This window comes from Ictidomys tridecemlineatus, chromosome 11 (genome assembly GCF_052094955.1).
Source record: "Ictidomys tridecemlineatus isolate mIctTri1 chromosome 11, mIctTri1.hap1, whole genome shotgun sequence".
Classification (NCBI taxonomy): Eukaryota; Metazoa; Chordata; class Mammalia; order Rodentia; family Sciuridae; genus Ictidomys; species Ictidomys tridecemlineatus.
In genome coordinates this window covers 82,544,417-82,558,272 of record NC_135487.1, presented here as the reverse complement: position 1 = coordinate 82,558,272, position 13,856 = coordinate 82,544,417, and positions in this window count along the sequence as shown.

Here is a 13,856-nt window from a genome sequence, read left to right as displayed (position 1 = left end):
GGACAGGTGGAGAGCAGCTTTTCCCTTACATACACAGGTCTGCTAGGAACCGCCAGCAAACCTTCGAAGGGTGGTGGTGGGTTCTGACTGGTCAGATATGGCAAGTGACTCTACGTTTCTCTCTTTGGTAGAACCAACGCCAACAGGTGAGGCCGCTAACTGTCCAGCGGTGGTCGTCTTCGGGGACTTCGCTCACCTTCCAGGACGGTTCCAGGTTTGCCTTGGTGAGACCAGGCGCGCTCTTGAGGAGCCGCCCGGAGCGCTCACGAGGGCCCTGGTCTGTGCCGCTCCGCTGTCCAGCTGTCCACACAGGGCGGAGCTTTCCCGTGACGACACTCCTTAGGACCTCACAGCCCCCGCTGGCCTCCGCGGCGCTGGGGTGGCCGCCATTCTTCTCCCCACCCCCGCCCTCACCCAAAGGCACAATGACCTTGGCAGTGGCTTCAGCTGGGACTGAAGGGATTGGGTCAGGAGACCCCACAGTGGGGTGGGGGTCTGAAGGTCGTGGGCTGCCAGCAGGTCATCTAGCCTGGGTGGTAGGCTCACCAGTCCTTCACAGCCAGGCCAGCCAGGGGGCAGTCGCAGCAGGAGCTCCAGGGAGCTGCAGGGGAGCCCTGTCGCGGGTCCCCCAGCTCACCGCTAGCCTGGGGCCGGGTCCCCCGAGGGCCCCGGAGAGCAGGCTGTGCTCCATTTCTCACTGCGCTGTCTGCCGGACAGCTCTTTGCAGGCCTGTGCTTCTATTTTCACTGGTCAGTGTGATCCAGTTGACCACTGTAACCAAAGAATATCACAAACAGTTGGCAAAAGAACCTGAATAGTCATTTCTCAGAGAAAACAAATGGTAAATGAGTGTATGAAAAATTTACAATTCCCCTGTCATCAGGGAAGCGCACATTGAAACCACCATGGGGTATCACCACATGCTGTTAGAATGGCTACCAAGGAAACAGACAAAAGCTAAAAATGTTGAAGAGGATGTGATAAAAATGGGACCCTTACATATCCTTGTGGGAAAAGTAAGTCAGTATAGACATTGTGGAGAAAAGTACAGAACTTCCTCAAGAAATCCAAAACAGAACTACATGAAATCTATCCATCTCACCACTCGGGGGTGCAAATTTCAGGGAAATGTAGTTGGTATGTTGAACAGATGTCTACACTCTCATGCTCATTACAGGATTTTACACAATAGCCAACACAAGGGGTCAACCTAAGACTCCATCAATGGATGAATGGTAAAGGAAATGTGGATTATATGCACAACAGGATAAAATGTGGTCTGAAAAATACAGACCTGTAATTTTCACATGGATGAACTTTGAAGACACTATGTTAAGTGAAATAAGCCAGGCACATAAACACAAATACTGCCTGATCCCACAAACATGTGGAATGGAAACTGTTGAACTCAGAAGAATAGAAAGATGATCATCAGTGGTGGGAACATGGGATGAGTTGTCACCCCATGTCAAGGGATAAAAATCACAGGAGGATTACATTTAGAAGCTCTATTGTACAAGATGGTGGTTTCAGTCAATTGCAGTGTATTGTATTCTTGGAAGTTGCTACAAGAGTACTTTTTATGTTATTACAAAAAGTTGTGATGTATTGTATGTATTAATTAGCTCAATATAATCATTCTGTATGTATAGTAATGCATTTCTGTATCAGGAATTGAATCCAGGGGCACTTTATCACTGAGCTAAATTCCAGTCCTTTATGTTCATATTTTGAAAAAGGGTTTCATTAAGTTGCAGAGGCTGCCTCAAACTTTTTTCCATTTGCCTCAATTGCTTGAGTTGTTGGAATTACAGGTAGGTGTGCACCACTGCATCTGGCACATATATAATTCTTATGTATCACTTAGAATGGAAAAATAGTACACCTTCTTCACTCTGAATCCTTCATCTGTCAGGTTTCAACATTTTCTGCATCAATATGTGAGGCTGTGTCTGTCCCTAGGTATTAAGGCAAAGGAAGTGTTTTTCCAAAACACTCATATCCTCTCTCTTTAGACCTGATTATAGAAACTTTATAGAAACTTCTAAGTGCCTGTGGTAATTGGGACCTGGAAGAAAGTCTTATTAATGTCAACATCACAATCATATGCTATTGCTGAAACCATAAGTGAAGTGATAATTGTGTTTTGTTGGGTAGTTGAGGTCCCAGGGTGGGGGACCCAGTCTCAAGGTCTGGCTGCCTCCCTCCCATATGACACAGGGTGTCATGACTGTCAGGTGAGCCTGGCTTTCTGGAAGCAGGAAAGAGTTGGTGAGTATTCTCAATTTCAGCCTGTGAAACAGTGTGTAAGGGGATCAGCTATAAATGAGTCTGTGTCTGCTTAGGCAACACGTCTGGAAATGTGGTCCATGTGGGGTGACACAGCCACCTACAAGGAGGAAAAGGGACAAGGGCTGAGCTTGCAGAGTGACTGCAGTCTGAGACCCTACCCCAGCCTCTCTCTGCTCCTAATATCCTTTAACACAGCAGTGCTAATGATGGTCATGGGAATTTGTTCCAAGAAGTACTGAGGGCTGCTCTGTATGAGCACTGAGACTGTGACTCAGGAGCCAGTGGACTCTTCAGCCTACTCTGCAGACATGGCCAGGACATGAAGGTGCCCAGTGTTGCTTCAGTAAATGTTCCATGTCTGCAATGATGAGTTCGAGGGTGTCAATGGAGCCACCCAGTTTTCTATCTCAACAATGGGATCAAATGGCAATTTCTGGAGTGTAATGAGATTTCTTCCACTTGGGCTTGATGTATTTAATAGAGGTGATAATTTATTCTCTCTGAAAATATTTGTACTTTATTGACCAATGTGGGACAGTATTTCTTCCTGAAATGAGGGAAGGGGGTTTCTAAGAAAAGCTAATATTATATGCATGAGATTCACACAGCATTAGGGATTTCACATCTTTCAGATTTAAATATGTCTCTTGATACTTGTCAGGCTGTAAAGATTCTAATGTTATTTTCAGTCTCTACTTTTCTTTTTTCTTTTTTTGTTTTCACAAGATCTGACACCTCCACATTTCATTCTACATACTTGTCTTGTGTTTTAGCATCATTCCAAAATTATCTTACCTTTTACTTGTTTTTGTACAATGAGAAGTTCACCATTATATGCTACCTAATGATGACAAATTTAATTCTGCCATAAAATTGTTTGCTGCTTCTCTAAATTTCATAGACCTTAGTTTACACCAAGACAGTGTCTGTGGTAGATACCATTGGCAAAAAGTTATGTGATTATTTCTGTTGATATTCTAATATGTATTTCTATTCAGTAAATCAAATTTGACCACAGAAAATTATGGGGTGCACAAATATTTTATCAAGTCTTTGCATCTTCATTTATAAGTGATACTGGGTATAAAATAAATTATTCATAGAAAATAGGAAATTATCACATTCAATCAGCAGATTTCAAGATTCACAAAATATATGTCTGTTTGTATTACTGAATAAACACCATTTAGGTATGATGATATAGTACCAAAATGAGCACCATCAATGTAACCTGGCCACTAAGTACAAAACCTTTTCATTAATATTTGGATGAGACACAGAAAATATTTTTACTGAATTATCATTTTTTATTTTGGGATACTGGGGATGATCCTGAAGAGTAGTTACCACTGAGTTATGCCCTCAGCCATTTGCATTTTTAATTTGGAGACAGGGCCTCCCTTAGTGGTTGAGGTTGACCTTGAACTTGTGAACCTCCAGTCTCAGCCTCCCGAGTCATTGGGATCAAAGGAATGTGTGACTATGCCTGGAGCCAAATTTTCTTTATGTGTAAAAGAAAAATAATATTAGGTATTGAGGCAGAAGTTTTTGATCATTAAATTATCATGTTAAATGTTATAATAGGTAAACAATTAGTCACAGAGGACCATACAATGTAAATTCAACACAAACACAGAGACTTTGGAAAACTCGTAACAATGAAAATCTATGTTATAAGTAAATTCATCAGGAGAATGATGGTAGGTAAAAAAAAATTTGAATTTTATTTTCTATGACATATTAATCCTACAACTTTTCTTTTGGTACAGAGTCCTATTTTCAATGTTTAAATGAAGTCCTGGATAATAGTAGGATGACCTCCAAGGTTTTGAGATTTGGAATAGTCTTCCTTTTGCAGATTTTCATTGGAACTCTGGGGAATTTCTCACTCTTGTTTTATCATGCCTTCCTTCCCTTCATCAGATTCAGATCAAGTCCCACAGACTTGATTCTCAAGCACCTGACTGTGGCCTACTCCTTGGTCCTTCTCTGAAGAGGAATCCCAGAGATCATGGCAGCTTTTGGGTTGCGACATTTCCTGGGTGATATTGGATGCAAGCTTGTTTTCTCTGTTCACAGAGTGGCCAGAGGTGTGTCTGTTACCACCACCTGCCTGCTGAGTATCTTTCAGTACATCACCGTCAGCCCCAGGAACTCCAGGTGGGCAGACCATAGAGTGAAAGCCCAGAAGTCTATTGGCTTGTTTAATTTCCTCTGCTGGGTCCTACACATGCTGCTAAATATCAGAACTCCTATGCTTATAACTGACAGCCTTTATCAAAATACAAAAGAAAAAAAAATCAGTAGAGGGAGGGGTCCAGAGGAAAGGAAAAGTCGGGGAGTCCTGGGGACTGAATTAGAACAAATCATATTCCACACTGTTGTTATTATGTCAAAATGTACACTAACATTAGATATAACTAAAGCAAAACTAAACTAAATTTCAAAAATCAATGCCATTCAAACCTGAGGCTGTGTGTGTGTGTGTGTGTGTGTGTGTGTGTGTGTGTGTGTTGTAGTGGGGTTTGAACTCAGGGTCTCTCCTTTGCTAGGCAAGCACTTTTGCTCTGAATTACATCTTCAGTCCTGAAACTGCCTGTAATTCTTGTCCTTATTTGTGTTTGAGAGCAAAATTTAGCCATGTACCTGAGAAGCAAAAGCATGGAATGGTGGTCTGTCTTCCTAGGGATGTTTTCTCACTGAGTCACATCCCCAGCCCTTTGTCTGAGACAGGGTTTTGCTAAGTTGCTGAGGCTGGCCTCCAACTTGTGATCCTCCTGCCTCAACCTTTGGAGTCACTGGGATTGCAGGCATGTTCTACCATGTCCAGCAGAAGTCTTATTATTTTAGGAAAGCAATAGTTCCTATAAGGTATGTGTTTAATTTGCCTTACATTTTATTTAAAATAAATATCTTATAAATTACAAGTATATGAAGTGGGTTTTCCAGAATGTTGCTTCCAACATTGTCAGTCCCACACCCCTGCCTGTGAACATCTGTTTCCTCCTCCCTTCCCTGATAGTGAGGGTCTCATCTTTCTCCCAATATTAGTGATGTCATGCTTCTTTTCACACATATGGTTAATTTCTATGTCTTCTCAAGTGAACTGTCCTTTGGCGCTTTGTCCATTTGCTTATTTGGCTATTAGATTATATGTTTATTTCATTGATTTTTTTTCTCTTCTATTGCAAAGTTTCTAATATATTTTGGATGTTAACCCCTAATAAGAGATATGATTTGGAAATATTTTTCTCCTTTTCTGTGGGTCCCCTTTTCACTTCTTTGTTGTATAGAAAATTTTAGTTTGATATAATTCCACTCATTCATTTTGGGGTTTGTTGTGTGTGCTTTTGGAATTTGATGGAAGAAATCTCAATTATACTTTGATAAACTCTTATTGCAGAGAGGATTGTGTATGTGATCTTGCTCCCATAATAAATGCTAATCATGAGCAGCAGTAAATTGAGTAGGTTTTTAGTATTATTTAAGTTCACATATAATTTAATTTTATGAATGAGTACAAAAGTTCATTGGCCCATCAATAATTATAAAATAAGTTCTCTTAAATAAAGCAGAGATAGAATGTGTAATTTTCAATTGAAGACTTCCCCACAGGTAAGTGCCAAGAGATCGGAAGGTTAGTTCCATTAACATGAATAGCAAGTGGGATGGTCTTCAATGAACTGGGTGTAGAGTTGGGGAGACAGCACTCGACTGGAAGGCAAAAGCCTGAAATGGTCTCCATAGGCAGCTGGCGTGGCAGACACTGAGCATTTTGGCCCAGGGACTCCATGCAGTTGTAGGTCAAAGGCCCCAAGTTCTTTCAGAGACTGTGATGTTTTCACTGTGCCTGACTACAGTGGAAAAGGTCTATCAGCTGTGGAATTTAATATGGGGCGCTTGTTCAGTGGGTTATGTTCACACATTAAATATTGATGTAAGTTGTAATAAAGTAGCTCTGTCAGTTTGTGTTCAGATTAAACAAGGAATGGTAAATCATCAGTACAGAGAAGACGTGTCTTCTGTCTTATATACACACACTGAGCAACTAGAAGCCCAGGAGGGGTGAAAGAGTCCAGTGACTGTGGGAAGTCCAAGTTGGCTGCCATGTCCCCTCTCTATGTCTGCATGCAGGCCGCCTGCTCACCTTATTCCCTCAAGGCCCAGGGTGGCTGTGCCAACCTCAGACTCCCTATTTTCAATTCTTCTTTCTTGCTTATTCAACTTGGGAACATGGGTGTGGTGGGTGGTATCTGGTTGATTTTATTAAAGGGTGACATTTCTTTCTGTGTTCTAATCCCTTAGTAGATGGGTTATAATTCATATCACATCCTGATTTAATTGAATAATAAAATATTTGTCCTTTTCTCATTGTGGGGAAAGTTTTTCAGGATTGGTGGTGACTTGTTTTAAAGTCTATTTCCTGACCACTGTCCAGAATCATGTCTGATACAAATAGGGGGAGCCCTCACCAGGCTTTGCTCTAGTGGAGCAATTGGCAGAGGCTGCCCAGATGCCTACCCAAGCTTCTGGATTCTTCAGAAGAGAGAGCTCACTGGCTTCAGAATCCATACACAGGATGTTTTCTTCCTGTCTGGGATCTACAGTACCTTCCTAAGGACAGTTAGTCCGGGTTTCTGGCAAAGGAGCCTCACAAGGAAGCAACTGGCAATTCCAGCCTTGGCTTTTGATGCACTTGGAAATGTGAAATTGTTTACTGAGAGTGTGGAGTCCAGATGCCCAGCTGGATATGCAAGAGTGCACTGAGTTGGCCTGAAAATCTTGACCATCTTCTGCCTCCTTCTGTGTTGGCAAATGTACAGGAATGTGCATCCGTGGCCTGCAGCCTCCTTTCCTCTCCAGGGACATAAATATGCAGCTACCCATTCTGAGTACAGAGCCTGTGGTTACTATCTTAATTATTTTTTGTACCAGGTATTGAACTCTAGGCCTTAAATAGACTGCAAAAGTGTTCTATCACTGAGCTGCATCCCAAGATCTGGGGTTTTATCAGGACCCTGCTTGAAGGGATCTCTCCTCTAGCTTCCCTCCCTTTTCTGTAAATGGGGATCCAGGCCAGCATAATCCCCCTAGACTCTGTACAATGAGTCTGGCCTTAGGCTGACAGGTCAGACTTCAGACTAAGTATGTACAGCTATCCAAGGGAAAATATTTTTTTTCTGTGTCAGATCAACATGGACTCTGTGGTCAGAGGCCCTCTCAGAGTTCTCTTGTACAGTGACCTGCTCTAGCTCTTTGAGGTCTGTTTGGCCAGGAGGGATCTGTAAGTGAAAACAGCAAAATGAGCATTGGCAAACTCAGTGCTGACAGAGAAACTCACATTTGTTTGGTAATGTCAGAAGGGGAGAAGAGGGGTCGCCAGGGGTTCAGATTCCACAGATATTCACAGCCAGTCGACATGTATACCTACCTTGAAACTGTGCTCCTGCAAGACAGTATTCTTGTCCTTTCTCTTACCCCAGTGTTAGCTGATCAGACACAGAGAATACCAATCCTGGACCCAAGGTTAGCTGCTTCACCAGGGCAGGTCCCTTCTCTATTGTGACCTCACAGAATCAGCCTGAGTCTCTCCTGCTTTGATCACTCTGCAAGCATCTGTTCAAGCTCCCTAAAGACCCTCTCCCAGCACCCAGGGGACTTTGAGACATTGGGGGATCTCCCATGCAGATGGGAAACAGGCTGAGCATGTTATCTTATCCTGCTTCCAACACAGAGGGAGAGGAGAGAGTCACCTAGGATTGCTTTCTCCCCTCACAAAAGGAATCTACTTGGTTGATCTTCTCCTGAAAATCTCTCTATTTCTGGTCCTCGGTGAAGAACTATGAGGTAGAATATTGAATTTATTGTAATTCTGGATATTAACCCTGTGAAACAAAGCACTGGCTGTGGAGAATACTGGCTCTTTGCTGAAGTTCCATGTGCTGATTTTTGCTTTAGTTCCATGCACTTGTAGGATCCTATCCAGAAAATCATTGCCCATACCAATGTTTTGAAGTTTTTTCTCATGGTTTATGAGTTCCAGAGAAAAACAGAAAATGACTAAAAACATGTGGGAGTTATTTTTTTTTCTGTAGGTGAATGTAACCCAGGATCACTCTAAAATCGAGTTACACCACCAGCACTGTTTATTTTTTATTTCAAGAGTCTTGATAACTTGCTCAGACTGGTCTAGAATTTGTGATTCCTCCTTTCTCAGAATAAAAGTAGCTGAGATTGCAGGTGTTCCAACTGTAACAGGCCAGACACAGTGCTCTTAACCAACACTTCTCAAAAGAAGAAAACATATGACCAACAAATATATGAAAAAAATGCTCCATACCATTAATCATGAAGGAAATGCATATTAAAGTATAGATACCATTTCACGCCACTTAGAATAGCTGTTACCAACAAAATATAACATGCAAGGGGTAAAAGAATCATAAATGAGATAGTATCTAACTAAAAAGCTGCTTCCCAGCAGAGGAAATAAGATCATCTTCATAGAAAGCCTACAGAATGGTAGAAAATCTTGCCACTGCACCTAAGATAGATCATCAATCTACAGGATATACAAAGATCTCAAAAAACTTACCACTGTGTGTGTCGGGGGGGGGAATAAATGGGGAATGGAATCGAACACAAACTTCACAGACGAAGAAATATAATAGGTCAACAAATATGTGAAAAATGGTTCAATACTTCTAAGAATAAGAAAAATGAAAATTAGAACTACACTGAGATTCTATGTCATTCCAGTCTGAATGACAACTATCAAGTATACAAGTAAATATTGACAAGGATGTGAGGGGAAAGGGACACTCATGCATTGCCAGTGGGACTGCAAATTGGTGCAACCACTCTGAAAAACAGTATGGATATTCCTCAGGAAACCTGGAATGGAACCACCATTTGACTCAGTTATCTAAATCCTTGGTTGCTGTAGTCTGGCTGGGCTCAAAATCATGAGCCACTGAAGCAGGAACAAACTTTATTTCCAAAACTCCGGCAAATGCCATGCACCTGGCCTTCTTTGGGACACACTACACCAACAGGAAATCCCTCCTCCGGAATTCCCTCCTACCGCACTACCCCAACCAATGGGAACTCTCCAGGAGTCCTGTGAAAGCTCCAAAGTAGCAGGCTGAGGCAGACAGAAGGGGTCTCATCTCCAACTGAATGCACATCTTAACATAATCATTATCATCTCAATGGCTTGCTGGTGTCACTTTTCAACCAAAAATGTCATGCATCATTCCTACTTGGCTATGGCCCTCAGGATCTCCCCCTTCTGTTTAATTAAGCACCAAGCATGTGGCTTAGGGACTGTGCCTGTTAGGCTGTCCAATACTACATATGGTCCTTACCCATCATCGAATGAGCTTACATCTAGGCTTCAGCCTCCTATCTTAGGTTGGTACCACTGCAATTGGATCATACCCATCACTGACTACCAATCCAGCATACAGCCATACTTGTTGATAGGCCTTTGTACCACTGTGTGTGGGGGGTGAGATTCTATGTCTCACCTCTGTTGGCCCCAAAATTTGGCCTTGGTGCCAGTGGGGGGAAGGTGAGATTCTTTGCCTCACCTCTGTTGGCCCCCAAATTTTAGACCATCACTAGTAGAAGGGAGGAAGATACAGAAATGTCATGACACCAAGCCAATTGATGGCTACTTTGGAAAAATTGTATCATCAGTACTATCACAATTCGCTGTACCAACAGATAGTTCACAATGTATACAAGTGATACATAGTCCAGGCAAGTTCTGCAAGTAGTTCAAAGAAGAGGAATCTATCAATATGTCCATTACCTCCCAAAGTAAATCGACTCCTTGATTGAGCATTACTTGTTGAGTTATTATTCATTGATGCATCAGTTTATAGCTATTGAAGAAGGTGTAGTTTGGTTTTATCTTTGTCTTCACCAGCACTGGGATGAAGATCGGAATTCTGGCAATTATGGATAAAAAAAAAATATGTAACATTCCAATAGGTACTAAGAAAACAATTTTCTAAACAATTTACATTATCCTGAACAGAAGTATTAAATATAATGAAAAGGAAAGGTGAAAGTAAACAAACAGATCTATTAACCTCCTTATTTGTACACATATTAAAACAATCCTCAACAGCTGTTTACCCAATATAAATTAAACCATTAAAATCACGTGAATAAAAAAAATTTGGATCCATTTTTTCATAAGCACTCCTCATATATGATATATGGACATACACACATACAGACATACAACACAAAACACAAGTGTGCACACAAACATACAACACATAAGACAATGGTAAAAGCCTTGAAGCTTTACACAGGTGAAATCTCCATTGCAATGTTTAAAAACTCCACAGTCAAAAAATAAAACTGATCAGAAAAATATTAACCTAGGTCTGTATGAGCTCAAAAAATAAAATAAAACTTTATGATGTGGGAAAAGGCAATAATAAAATAGATATTGAAAAAAGCATCCTGGTTAGTCACTATCACAGATTTAAGAATAACCAAGCTGGAGCTCTGGATATCAGCTGTTATGGATTTGAGTCAAATCATCTTCTTTTTGGTGTGTAGAAATCTCTTTGGTTAGTCTCTCTGGAATTCAAATCAGCTGTTGTTCTCCCTGTGGAAACACACAAACAGAACCCTGACTCCAGACAATCACTGGTTCAGGACTTTCCATTGTCCTGTTAGAATATCCTTCCAAAGTACCTAAGGCTTATGTACATTTTTTGGACACATATGACTTTCTGTAGCACTAAGCCCTGATGAATCCAAATTTAAAAAGTTTAGAATAAAAAATGTTATTTTAAGTTTATATTTGGGAGATATATACACCCCTTTCCAATTCCCTCTTCGTTTTAATAAGTACATTTTAATAGTTTTATGAGCTCTTTAAACTATGCCTTGTTCCTGTGGATTTTATGGAATTTTTGTTATATGAGTAATGCCAAATGATGAGCAAAATTGTTTAAAAGAGGTAGAAGTATAACCAGGACCATTATCTGTTTTTAACTATTTTGGAATGCCTACAGTGGCAAAATTTTGTAAGCAATGAGCTATAATATCTTTAGTTTTTTCTCCAGCATAAAGGGAGCCCATCAAAAATCGAGAAGAAGTATCAACTGTAACATGCAAATATTTTAATTTTCCAAATTCTGGCAAGTGTGTGATGTCCATCTGCCAAATATGGTTAGGTATCAATCCTCTAGGATTGTCTCCAAGATTAACTTGTGGTAAAAAGGTCACACAATTTTGACATAGTTTTATTATATTCTGGCTTGTTCCTTAGTTATTTTTAAATGCTTTTGTAAAGTATTAGCATTGACATGGAACCTTTTATGAAAATTTATAGCTTCTTCTATTGTGGAGAAAATATGTGTGTCATGTGTAGATTTATCTGATAAATCCTTGCCCAAACTAAGGTCTCCAGGCAATCCTGTATGTGCCCTGATATGTCCTATAAAGAATGGATCTTTTCTGTCCCAGATTAGACTTTGTATAGTGGAAAACAACGAGAAAACAGTAGAGAAATGGAAAATCGTACCAGCATCTTCAAGAGATACTATAGCATTAACTATACACTGACTATTGGAAAATAAATTAAATACAGAATCTTTAAACATCACAAAAGCTTGTAATACTGCACTAAGCTCTACCTTTTGAGCTGATTGTTTGGATATTAAAATGTAAAAGTTTGATCAGGGGTAACTACTGCTGCTGTATCATTATTTGACACATCAGTGAATATATTTGGAGCATTCATGATAGGTGTTTTTCTTGTCATTTTTGGAAAAACTACAGGATGTGAAGACCAAAAAGAACAAAGGGTTAGATGGTAAGTGATTATCAAATGAAATGTTAGATTTACACATGATTATTGCCCAAGTATTTAACTCATTAGCTAGCTCATCAATTTGATTCATAGTATATGGAGTAATAATTTTATTGGGAGAAATTCCAAACACTCCCTTTGCTGCTTTTATTCCTTTGAGTATTAATTGTCCTACAGCCTCAGGATACCTAGTAAGAATAGTGTTAGGAGAATAAGATAAATGGATCTGAAATAATTGACCTTCTTGCCAAAATACTCCTATAGGAATATTTTTTGTTGGTATTACAATAAATAATAAAGGCAAACTTATATCAATTCTATCCAAATGCATATTTTCCATATATGTTTCAATAATTTTTAATGCCTTTCTTGCCTCAGGCATTAACACGCGGGGTGAATTTGGATATGATGAACCTTTTAGGACATCAAATAAAGGTCCCAACTCTCCTGTTGGTATGCCTAGATAAGGCCTTATCCAATTTATGTCTCCTAATAACTTTTGAAAGTCGTTAAGTGATTTGAGTTGATCTACTCATATTTGAATTTTTGGTGGATGGACTATGGTTGAGGATAATAGAACTCCTAAATAATTAATTGGAAAATTTAATTGTACTTTATCTATTGCTATCTCTAGATTATATTTTTTAACAAATTTGTAAGTGTGGCATAACATTCTAGCAATGTGTTTTCATCTTTATGTGCTAATAATACATCATCCATATAGTGAAATATTTTTAGTTCAAGATTTTGATTTCTAAGTGGCTGGATTGCTTTGTTAACATAAATTTGACACATAGTTGGGCTGTTAGCCATCACTTGAGGGAGTACTTTCCATTCATATCTCTGATCAGAACCTTCATGATTCAGTGCAGGGATAGTAAATGCAAAACATGGACTATCCTCAGGATGAATTGGAATTGAAAAAAAAACCAATCTTTAATATCTATAGCTAAAACATACCAGGTTTTTGGCAAAGCAGACAATTGAGAAATCCCTGACTGAGCAGGTCCCACAATAACCATCTCATTATTAATGGCTCTTAAATCTTGCAATAATCTCCATTTACCAGATTTCTTTTTAATGACAAAATGGGAGTATTCTGGGGAGATACAGAAGGTTGTATATGTCCTTCCGCTAATTGTTGTTTGACCAGGTCATGGGCTGCTTGTATCTTTTCTTTAGTTCGGGGCCACTTAGGAACCCATGCTAGTCTTTCTTATTTCCAAGTAATTTTTATTGCCTCAGTGACCCCTTCTGAAAACCCAATCCATGTCTATTTATTCCTTGATCTATTTGAATTGGTACTGATATACCTTGTTCTTGTTCTCTTAATCTTTTTTTTTCCTGAAACCTTGTCTAGCCCTAATAGTGGACGCATCTGGATTGATGTTATTTGTTAATGTCAAACCTAGTTGATGTAGGACATCTAATCCCCATAAATTTATAGAAAGATGATCCAATACATATGACTGTATAGTTCCTTCACATCCTTCAGGATCCTTCCAATCTTATACCATTGCACTTCTATGGGGTTTAGTTGCCACTCCTAGGCCTCAAAGCATTTGAGTGGCTTGTTTTAAGGGCCAATGTTTTGGCCATTGTTAATGAGATATGATGCTATGGTGTTCACCTGTATCCAGTAGCCCATTAAATTCATGTTCTTGAATATTTAGTTTTAGCATTGGGCGAGACTCTAAATTTAAAGACAGCATAGCCCAATCTA